The sequence below is a fragment of the Callithrix jacchus genome, chromosome 17 (assembly GCF_049354715.1).
Source record: "Callithrix jacchus isolate 240 chromosome 17, calJac240_pri, whole genome shotgun sequence".
Lineage (NCBI taxonomy): Eukaryota > Metazoa > Chordata > Mammalia > Primates > Cebidae > Callithrix > Callithrix jacchus.
Window position 1 is genome coordinate 68,604,470 of NC_133518.1, and position 12,563 is coordinate 68,617,032.

A 12,563-nucleotide genomic window follows, 5' to 3' on the forward strand; every position below is an offset into this window, starting at 1 on the left:
AGAAATTACGTCCACATAAGAGCCAGCCCATGAATGTTTACAGCACAAACTTGCCAAAACTTGGGAGCACCCAAGATGCTCTTCAATAGGTGAATGGATAAAAATATGGTGGCACATTCAGACAATGGAGTATTATACAGTGATAAAAGGAAATGAGCTACCAAGCCAGCAAAATGACATGGAGGAACCTTAAAGGCATACTACTGAGTGAAAGAAGTCAATCTGAAAGGGCTACATACTACGTGATTCCAATAATATGACATCCTGGAAAATGCAAAACTATGAGAACAGTAAAAATATCAGTGGTTGCTAAGGTCAGAGGAGGAAGGGGTGACGAGACAGAACACAAAGGATTTTTAGGGTGATCGAATTGTTCTGTATGATACTACAATAGTGAATGCATGTCATTATACATTTCTCAAAACCCAAAGAATGTACAGTACCAGGAGTGAATCCTAAAGTAAACTGAGGACTGAGGTGATAATGATGTGTCAACATAGGTTCATCAGTTGCAACCAGTGAACTACCGTGGAGTGAAATGTTGATAGTTATGGAGGTTGTGCGTGGTGAGGGGAGAAGCTGGTTTATGGGAACTCTATACTTTCTGCACATTATTGCTATGAACCTAAAATTGCTCTAAAATGGTCTATATAATACAAAAGCAAATGATAAGAGTAGAAATATTATTGAAATGTTCACTTTCTCAGATCATGCATTGATTTATGTCAAAAAGAGGGAATAAGATGTTTTTTCTGAGTTGTAGAAAATAATGTACCATGTGGTTTACTAAAAGACAAACTTAATTCTAATGAGTAATAATGGATGCATGAATGAGCCCTCCTTTTAATTAAGGTATTTCAAAAGAGTAAAGGGTACAGCGTGCATCGTGCTCTTAGTGTTGGATGTTGTCACCACTATCTTTATCACTAAGTTTTTAAATTTCCCTCTAAGGTTTAAAAATATAGTAGTTTCCTCTCCTGGAGACTGGACCCATGAAATATATTCAAATTCAGAAAGAATTATAAGTAACTTGGGTCTATAGAAATAGGTCTATTATTTGTTCCAGTAATGTTAAGAATTCCATGTCCTCTTTCAATTAATAATTTCTTAATAAAACAACATCAAAATGAAGAAAGAAATTGTCTAAGGAGTCGAAGGAGTAAATTTTTGGCAGGGATTCTGAATACTGAATACATCCTTTAAAAATTATCTCAGATTGAGAAATCACGTTATATAGAGGTTTCATTTACTGTAATATGAAAATATCATTATCTCCCCACGTTTATAAATAACATGGTAGGAGCTAAGGTCTCATCTAAATAATAAAAATGCCTTTTTGATTTTTTCTATGTGTAAGGTATTGTGCTAATAACTTCGTTGGTGTTTAATATTATTTAATCTTCATTTAACCTCTAACCTATTTACCATTCTTAATCTCATTTTTAAAATGAAGAAACTGTGATTCAGAGAGGTTCACAAGTAACCTGCCAAAGTTTCCACAGCAAGCAGATGGAAGAACTATGACTTAAAATTATTTACACCTAATTCCAAAATGCATATTTTAAATTTTATCATGATTTCATTTTTTTTCTCCTTCCCTCAGGATATTTCATTAAAGGTAGAGAGAGATAAAGCCACCATTTATGAAGTGTTCGTTTGTTCTTTTTCTGTTTTTAAAATTTAATCCCCATAATTATGGTATGAGGAGGTAGTATTATTCTCCATTTAAACATGAAGAAATAAACTCACAAGGCTTAACTGTTAACTAAACACAATTTGTCCAAAAGAATTTTTCATGTGATTTAAACTGGGTCTTGCTTGAATCCAATTTCCCTGTTGATTGTTGCTATGAAAGAATGTGTAGTTATGCAATTCAGATGTCAGGGCCAAGGTGCAAACCTGGAACCTACTGAATCGCTTTGTTCTGTTTTACTATACCATAAAACACACATTTCCTCTTCTACGCTAATATTTGGGGACAAATGAATAGTATTAATGGTAACTGCCTCCAGAAATCAGCACAAGAACTCCTTTTTAAGAATTATCAGAAGAATTTGAAGATGGTGACAGGCCAGCAAAATTGAGTTTTTTCTAAATCTTGCCTCAGAGTCTAAAAAATTAACTACACCCTTGAACCCTTCAAGAAAAGATGCTTTGAAGAATACCAGTCTTTCTTTAATCATGGCAAGATTGTTATTTCTCCATCATCAGATCGCCCTTCTAAAAAATGAAGAGTTTGAGAGATGAAATTATTCCCTCAATCTCGCACAGACTTGAAAATAATTAGAGAACTACCATAGAAGTGATATGTTCCTTTTTGCTAGCAAAGCTCTTCCAAGGCAGTAATTTACCTCTCCTCATGAACATCAAAATCTTCAATTTAATAATGATAGATTTGAAAAATACAGGTCTGAAAGAGATCAGTGAGAATCAGCTTCTTGAAACCTGTAATCCCAGTTTACTGCTTAGAAAGGAAAGAACAGTAAGAGCAATGAAACCATTGATGGCCACAGTAAGAGCCCTCCTCCTAACAAAAAATGGTGGAGCTGAAATTCAGGCCTCCTTTCAAGCCGAGGGACCTCTCTGTTCATAAACTCCTTTCTGCTCTCTTATTCTAGTGGAAAATGTATCGTACACATCTCTTCGCTAGGGGCCACTGTTTTAGGGTTTTTAAAAATCACTTTCCTCTTCAACGTGAGACACCCAGACCATTAGATAAAGCAGTTTGTTTGTCAACTTGGCTTTGTTTAATAATTATAAAAGCAACACAAGTTCACTGTAGAAAATTTGAAAATATGAACAAGGACCTACGGGTTAAAAGACTGTCTATATGATAGGAGTCTGAAGACTGGTCGTTGCCAAGGGAGTAGAGAAGTGTAGGTGTTCCCAGACCAAACTGAGAGTCGGGCTGTTGTTTCTCATGGCCCAATGATGAGATGCAGATGAAATGGTGAGATGCAGATGAAATGATGAGATGCAGATGAAATGGTGAGGAAGAGAGCTTTCACTTCTGCAACTGGTTACAGGGAGAAGGCCTGGGAATTATCGTCAGACCAACTCAAAGTTACCAAGTTTTCAAGATCTTATATACCTTCTAAGCTATGTGTCTGTATGTGTAAGTGTGAATTTACCTAAAGGTGTAAGTGATTAACTTCTTGTAATCCGTAACTAAAGTCTGAGTCCTGGAGACCTTCCCCTGGAGCCTTGGTAAATTTGCTTAATCTAAACGGGTCCAGTCCAGATTCAAGGGTGATTCTTTTCTCTTGCTAAATCATGGAGGTTTGGGAAATTCCTTCAGATCCCCAACAAACTTGTTTGTGGAGGCCCAGGGAGTTTCTTCAGACCCCCAAAAAGCTTATTTAATCCTAATGGGTCCTATTAACAATTCCTTCATTATTTTGTCATGCTTTAAGCCCAGGAAAGGCCGAGGCAAACTCCTGGGCTTTTGTTATATTCCAGCCTTTGTATAAGGGCACTTGCTTTTAATGTCTAAGTTAACCACTGAGTCAGTACTGAAACAGTTCTTATCGAGGCCTGCGTTAGTGAGACCTGGCCTGCCACATGGGTGTTGGTGTTGACTAAGAAGAGGCACAGGGAGCCTTCCAGATTGCAGATGTTTTATGCCTTGATCTGAGTGATGGTGACACAAGGGTCACATATTTAAGAAATGAATTAAATGATACACTTTCTGGACTTTACTGTAGGTATAATATTCCTTACTACAAAAGAAAACATTTAAAATAATGTATTACTCCAAAACTCAGAACTGCCTTGACATTTGAGAATACTTCCTTTACAAACATATGCATATATGGGTAAACATGTTCAATTATATACACATGTATGAGGGTACATGCAATATGCACTTACGCATTGGTTTGGGATTCTCTTATCTATACTTAAAATATGTTCCTTTATTTAATGTTTCAACTTACCAATATTCACAGATAAAGCAAAGCTTTTATCTGTGTGCAGAACATAGCTCCCTACCAACAGATTCTCTGTAATTCTCTTATAGGCTGCAGCCTTTTTTTTTCCTTTTAATTGTCTACAAGAGTTTTACTACGGTTATTTTTGGGGTATTCCATAAAGTTTATTATTCCACTTTCTCCAGTAATTCAAAAGTCACTGAGAGTGTAGAAATTGTCAACAGGGAAAGGCAAACGATGAGAGTGACAGCAAAAGTAGAGAAACATGACAGAGCAGGGCTGGGTGCAGGCAGGGACAGCGCAGGCTTTGCTTTCACAAGACTTGGTATTGGGGTGCAAGCCAAGTTTAACCTCATTTCCCAGTGCAGGTGACATCTGAATTGCATAAGCAATTAACTTTCTTGGACTCTTGTGCAAGTGGTTTATTAAGGAAGCTCTCAGGAGAATCACCAGCAAGAGCAGGGGGCAACAGGACAGACAAGGGGAAGAGTCTAAGGAACGGTGTGATTTCAGGCAAAGTCCCAGCCTCTGCATGATCCCACAAGAACTCTGGAGTTGACATGCCACCTCAGAGATGTCTGGCACTCCCAAAGACAGCCGGGCTTTCACACTTTTACAGGAGTCTGTCCTGGAGTGAGGGTTGGAAGGTTATCCTCTCCCAGGTGCTTCCAGCTCTCCATGCAAAGTAGAAAAGTAGTAACAGCAGCCTAAAAGCAATCCTCTGAATGAAGTTGTAGGAGCAGCCCATTGGAAGCAAAAGCACACAGAAGCTGGGGTAAAAGGCATCCTAGCGCGCCTGGGTGGGTGGCCCTACCACTTCCCTGTCTTAACTCTGGGTTCATTCCCAGATGACTGGAAACCTGCACTTTACTTCCACGACCACAGCTACCTTTTTTGTAATGTCATTTTCAATGACAAACATAACATCATTATTTCCACTAATGAGTTTTCTTTCAAGTTGAGGGCATCCCGCCTGTGTTTGTTTGTTTGTTTGTTTGTTTGTTTGTTTGTTTGTTTGTTTGTTTGTTTTTTGAGACGGAGTTTCGCTCTTGTTACCCAGGCAGGAGTGCAATGGCGCGCTCTCTGCTCACTGCAACCTCCGCCTCCTGGGTTCAAGCAATTCTCCTGCCTCAGCCTCCTGAGTAGCTGGGATTACAGGCACGGGCCACCGTGCCCAGCTAATTTTTTGTATTTTTCGTAGAAATGGGGTTTCACCATGTCGACCAGGATGGTCTCTATCTCTTGACCTCGTGATCCACCCGCCTCGGCCTCCCAAAGTGCTGGGATTACAGACGTGAGCCACCGCGCTCGGCCCGTTATTTTAAACCTTAGTCTCTCAAGGACAACCTGGAAGAACCTTGAAAGTAAGTTTTACTACCCTCACTTTAAAACTGAAAGAAACTGAAATTCATATATGATTAGCCCAGGTCTCCACAAAGTCCATGCTTTTTTCTTTACCGTGTTCCCAGTTTGTGTGTTAGAAAGAGTCCTCTAAAATCCCTGGAGATAATACCTAAATAGTACTGGCTGCGTACCCCTCCTGGCAGCACCAAACATGAGACTGAGATATGCATGCAGCTTCCTGCAGGTGTGTAACTCCGCATGTTTCTGCTCTGCTCTCAGACTGCCAGCATCAATATAGCGTTTCCTTAGAGAGGAGGAGGGTAAACTTTTGATGCTCAGGCATCTCAACTTTTTTTCATTTTTGCAGATAACTTATTTCCTATTTTTCTATTTAAAATAAAACTCAGTAATCCCACTACTCAAATATTCTGATAGGGTCTCCTCGAGGCACTTTGTTCTTGTTTCCAAAATCATGGCATCTTATCTTCCTGGTGAGAGAGATTTTGTATTTTATGAAAGCATATTTTTAAAGCACTGCTGATCATTTTTATATATTTTGGATGTATATTTTAAAACTGCAAACTTTTGCCCTGAAAATACTTATATACTTCTTTACTTAGTGTTTCTAAGAATTTTCAAAGGGCAGATGCCTTTTTTATGTCATACGCTAACACATATCTCTAAGAGCTCTTTTATAATTGCTTGGTTGTAATCATGGTAATAGAAAACTAGGAAATATGATAATGCATTTATAGATTAATAAAAATCAATCTGAGAATTTTGGAGATCTCTTCAGGAAGCACATTTACATGTTGCTGGACACTCAAAACTCCATTCCTTCAACAGAGGAGAAGCCCTTTCAAGTCACAGCTCTGCCAGTATGTGACAACTTTTGTTGATGATATACCCAGTGAGCTCAAAGATATGAGGTTATAATAAATTATCAGTGCTGGATGCAACTACAGCACCAATCCAGACTAATGATCAGTGGAGTCATGTCACTTTTGCTAGCACAGAAATACATTTTGCTGTAAGTCACCAAAACAATTTTTATACCAAAAAAAATAAAAAAAACCCATAATTTCTTCCAAGCTCCATGCCTTCACCAATCTACCTCTTCCCAGAATACACAGGCTCTGGGTGAATCCACCAGAAGTCAATGTGTTGTTGACAGAGCAACTTGCCTAAAGCCAATTAGTCGAAAGTGTAATTCACCAAGTAAGTGATTCATCAAATTTACTTATACCTTTCTACCACACAGTTGTGGTTCATGAATTATATTTTGCCCTAATTATAGCATGTTGAGGAATTTTTAGTTAGTGTCTGTCACAGTCGCCACTGTTATAGCTGGAGCCACAGAACAAAGAGAAGATGAGGCCGAGGAAAGAGAGAGCAGAGAAACGGGAGTTAAAAAATAGGTGAGCTGAGAAATGGATGAGCTGTAGGGTGGAAGAGGCAGACACTGCAGAGGGCATGAAAGGTATAATTACAACACTATATTTTCAAACACAGAGCATTCTCTTCAATTTATTGTTTTTAGAATATATTATTAATCCTGCAGGTACACAGTTGGTTTAGTTCTTGATATTCAAGAAAAATACAGAATGTAAATTCATTGAATATATGTAAAGAAATCAATGTAATCTCCTCATTTAAATAGTATATTCATAGCATATTTATTGCATTTTTATATCCTGTGATTATTCAGGCGAAATATCTTCTTGTGTCCCAACTCTCTTGTGTCTTTGCCGCTCATCCTGTCATTCTCCAGCTGCTAGTAGTAAGAAGCAGGGGCAGAACTGTCAGAGATCACTTAGCCCCTTGTCATGAAAGTGAAAGTAAAATGGTGTCCATCAAAAATCGTTTTTGAAAAAATGGGAGTTTGATAAATTTACCAATAAAGACATTTGCCTTTGGCGAGATGGTAATCCAGTTAACTGACATCTGGAAGTGGCCTGCTTCTGGATTTGCTAAAAGAGATAATAATGGATGAGTTAAGAAGAAATCTAAAAAAAATCTGGAGACAATGTTACAGAGTCTCTCAACTTTCATAAGAAAAAGGCTTAGGCAAACAATTTTCAGGTATATACCTTTTTTATTTTAAATAGTCCATACCATTGTACAGGATCTAATACCGTATCAATAAATGTTTGACCCTCTAACATCTTGATCCCTGCTTTCTTTCTCACCCACTCATCCCTTAACCATGATACTCCTCCCTGCTTTAATGGATGTGACTTGAGAACTTTTTCATGCACTCCTTAGTCTTTATACTTCTTTCAATATGTGAGTAATAAAAAATATAATTGCCATCATGAGTCTCCGAAGTATATCAGCACATGTGAAGAGATGGTCTTCCCCAAAAATTGATCAGAACAAAAGAGAAAACAAAATTCAATGACCAGCAAGACCTGAGTAGACCCAGACTGAAGATCGTAACTAAAGCATGTGTCAGTGAGAAAGAGTGCTGAGTGAACTGAAAGGAAATATTGATGATGCTGACCTCAGACCAAGGGTGCCCTCTCACTGTCTCCATCTGTGTGGTCCTGGAGGCAGGTCTATTTATCTTGCGCAAATGAAAGAATTAGGATGTCATAACCCGACTCATGGAAAATCTGCATACTAGGTTTGATTGCTTCTGCTCTTCTATGTTTATACAACAAAGTTACTAAATGTAATTTGGCTAAAAAATTTTTTGTCTTACATAAGTTATGTAAGCCTCTTAACAATATGTCTCTTTCCACAAATTCTGTTTTGTAATCACTCTCAGAACAACCACAGCTACCATTTTTACTTCATCTTACTTCTATATGTGTTTCTGTATATTTTAGACTATTTTGTCTTTAAACTATAAGGCAGGTATCTTCATTTGGAAAGAAAATAATAATCAAATCTCAACATCCAAATAATACACTTAAGGATATTTCAGCTGAAATAAAACCTTGGACTGGACTGTTTGACTCCAAAACCTTTGGGGCTCAAGCTTCGCATGCTACGGTCTTCAGAGTCTGAATCACTGGTGAGTCACTTTTGGAAGTTGACAAGACCAGGTAGCTGAGCCAAATTCTGAATTATGAAAAATCCAGGCTTCGTCAGATAGTCTTTTTCGAGCATAGCAGAACAGTGTGTCATAATCACATCGACTGCGTGTACCTTCTTGTGTTTCTTACTATTTTAAAAGACAAATTTTTGTATCATAAGAATCATATCCATGTGCTTAATATTTTTCATTTATATATAGGGAAAGAGAGAGAAGGAGAAAAAAACCTGACATCACTTTTTATTCACAGGGTACCTACTAACTTCTCAAAAAGTGAAAACAGTCTTACCTAAACGCATAAAATATGCTAATAAATTGACCTACAGCCTGGGGAAACAATTGAGGGGAGTCAGCATCTGATTTTGCCTGAGGGTAAGAGATTATGTCCTGACCCCAAACAAAACTAAATAAACAAAGCCGGCACAAAACTGACAAGCAGAAGAGCCAGTTGTGAAGAGGATTCTAAAGTTGACAGAAGTAAACATCAAGATGACAGTCCAATGCAAAAAATAAAACAAAGCAAGACTAGAGTCAAAGCCGAAATAGATGTAGGATTAACACATGAAAACAATCTTAATTTTTTTCAACTATAAAGGCTTCCTTTATGTTCCCTAATATCGTAAATCACAATCTCTCACAATTAGTGAATCATTAAGCCAATACTTGAACCTCTTGGTTGGGATAGTTTAGGAAGCAAGGAGGACAGATTAAGGGCTGACTTCTTTCCCAGAGAAGAGAGAGAAGGCTTCACAATAGAAACCTTGATAGGTACCTATGATAATTCTCAGAATATTTAGTTTATCAAAACATCCTGTTCTTTGGTAAAATAGGGCTTTCCTGACACAAATATTCCTGACCTTGGGAAAGTATTTATGATTGTTATGTACAAAAGGATGTGTTTTGTGCTTGCATCTGTGAAATGAGAGCAATGAATGATGCTAGGAAATTGTGGGAACACAATTCATTCGTGGGAGTGCTTCCAATATTTTAAAAGGCTCAAGTTGGCATTAGAGGATAACACGAGAATTTACCTTAAAACCACTTAAGTCTTAACAAAAGAAGAATAACAATTAATATAGGAAAAGGAATTTTGTTCGGAACACAGGAAACTGAGTCAGAGAAAAATCTAAGCCTCAGCTTCCACGTTCCAATTCTGGTAGAGAATGAGGTCACCGGGAAGCAGAGGAACTATGAATGGCAAACTTTCACTTGAAATCAAGGTAGTAACGAGATGGAGGAATGGAGCCCTAACAATCCACTGATTCTTAGCAACTTACAAATAAAATAAAAATAAGCTAGTAAAATATTCAACAAACAAAGTCATGGTGTTAACCATGTAAGGGCATGGTCTTAACCTACAGTAGGATCAAAATAACCCTCACAACGTTCTTTGGGCAGGAAATGAAGAAACAAATGAATGGAAGCAGATAAGAGTTTGGGACTCAGAAGATCAGATTTATAACAGCATCAAAGATATGATACTTTCTGAATGTATACTGACTGTTACTTAACTGGATTCCTTTGACTTGAAAATGGGAAGTTAAATTTTAAGATGCATTTGTTAATATAAACCACAAACCCTTGGTACGGAAAAATTCTTAACTGGTGCCGATGGAAGGTGGTTAGGTCAATAGAAAAAAATGGCAATTTCTTTATAATGATTTTGTTTTATACTTAAGTTGCCTGAAATACGTTGCTTCGGTGTTGAGCCAATTGTCATTCATAATTGTCATGCCTTTTTTGGTAACTATCAGTACTTCAGTTGTTGTTAGTATATGAGGACATTGGCCTCTTCTCTCTCTCATGACTAGATTGCAATACAAGTGGATCTAAGACCAAATTCTGTCACTATAGAAACATTTATTACCAAACAGGTATAATAAAAGCTTATAGCCTGGTGAGTAAACTTGAGAAGTAACAGCTCTATGTTCTCTTAAATGCTCTGACAGCACACACAGAAAAGGGTCACTCAGGGCAAATCCAACAATGTTTTCCTGGCAGGATTCAGCCAACCTTCTAGTGGCAGTCAGACAACAGAGAGTCCCAGGTAGCTATGGCTGTACATGCACCATTTTGGAATAGAAATCTAATGTTCCACTCTGAAGCCTACCATCCAGGTTTATTAGATTCTTGTACCCTATTCATATGATTTAGAATAAAGCCAACTAATATAAAATTATTTATACCCTACCATCTCTATTAAAGTTTTAAAAAATTGCCTAAACTTTTAAAGTTACAAACAACACAGGGAACAACCCAAGTGTCAATAACAAGAAAACAGAAAAACAAAATATAATATACTGGCATAAAGGAGTACTTCAGGAATGAAAAACTAATAAGTGACTTGACCTGATATTTACCTGTGCAATAACATGGATGAATCACGCACACATTATATTGAGCTTAAAAAGTCGGGAAAAAAAGAATACTTACTGTGTAATTCCACCTATGAGAGTTCAAGAATAGGCAAACTCATCTATGGAATAAAAATTAGAATAGTGGTCAACTATGGAAGTGGGGGTATAGACTGGAAAGAGATTCAAAGAGACATTCTTGGTGGATGGTAATGCTCTATACCTTAATTGGGGTGTTACTCTTCAAATATGTATATGTGACATTAGAGGATAACATGAGAGTTTACCTTAAAACCACTTAAGTCTTAACAAAAGAAGAGTAACAATTCATATAGGAAAACGATTTTTTTTTTCAGAATACAGGAAACTGAGTCAGAGAAAAATCTGGGCCTCAGCCTCCAGGTTCCAATTTTGGTATGGAATGAGGTCATTCCATATTCCATATGTGTGTGTGTGTGTGTGTGTGTATCACATATGTGTTTATATTTATGTATTTCGATTAGTACATACACTAATCATACATATACATTATTGCATGCAATTATATCTTGTTTAAAAATTACTAACAAAATAACACATATCTACTCCCTAAAGTCAAGTCTCAAGATAGCTCAGAGGTTGCAATGTTATTAAAAGAGTGTTTGTTTGGTCCCTGGGAATTGATAATAAAACTTCCCGTTCTTTTAAAAGCAATTCTAATGTGTCAGGCACTATACTAGTTAATTGCTTTTCATAATTCAAATCACTGAATTCTACCAACAACTTTACGAAGATGGAATCATCATTATTCTGATTTTCATCACTGATGAAACTGATGCCAGAGAATTTGGTTGCTTTGTCCAGTACCACAGCCTACTAGTTACAGGGTTGGTCATCAGCCCTGGTGTCTCTGTTGAACTCCAGACTTTTCTTGCTTCAACCTCAGGCCCAGGACCATCATCAGAGCTCCACATGACCTCTAAGATGCTGAAAGCAAGAAGAGGAAACTGTTAGAGAAAAATTACTAAAAAGTAAACCAAGAGATGAAGAAAAAGAAAGAGATAGAAAAGAATGATATTGATTTCCTGGGACAGAGACTTATAAAATGTATTCTCTTCAATGAGGACCCAGAATTTAATTACCGTGAACCTGAAATTAAAATTATCAAACACTCTCCCTGCTTCTCACATTGTAATAAACAACCCATCTTGCCGATCTGAGATTGCTAGAGACTTTTTAAAAATTATCTTTTAGAAGAAAGTCATTTCAGACAAGAGCTGGTTTTCTATTCAGGTCATAGATCACTTACAGCATATTTAGCTCAATAGGTCCCCATTATTATACCCTGATTAGTTCTAACTGCAGTTTTGCTCTGTCCCAAAATGTTTTAACAAAAAAAATTCCCTAAAATCTTTCGTTAGTATTTTACTTCAGTTCATAAAAATAAAATCTAGGAAGGTTCACTTTTTTTTTAAGTGGGTCAAATTTTTTCTTGAAGAGTAGAACACAGGAAAATTCCTAAGAATCATCTTCACCATTTCCTTTACTTTGTCTCACTCCATATTTCCTGAATCAGTTTCATTGTGAATGACTCAGTAAGAAACTAAACAGGCAGGCATACTACTTAAACCAGCCCTGGCTTGAACATTATTATGTAAGCTAATGGTAATTTTTAGGTTTACAAGTGGGCTCTGAACGTCTTTAAGGAAGAGATTATAACTAGTGTGCTATAGTAGGAGCATATGTTTTTAGTGATTTTATGAATATATTTTCAAAGGGTTTGATTTTTATTGTTAGGCTAGAATAGATATCATTGCCATTCACCTTTCCTTGCCTTCTCATCAACATTTTCCATTTTCTATGTACAAATCAAGTACTTGCACTCATACATTGAGTGTTCTGAAAAATCCAATGTCC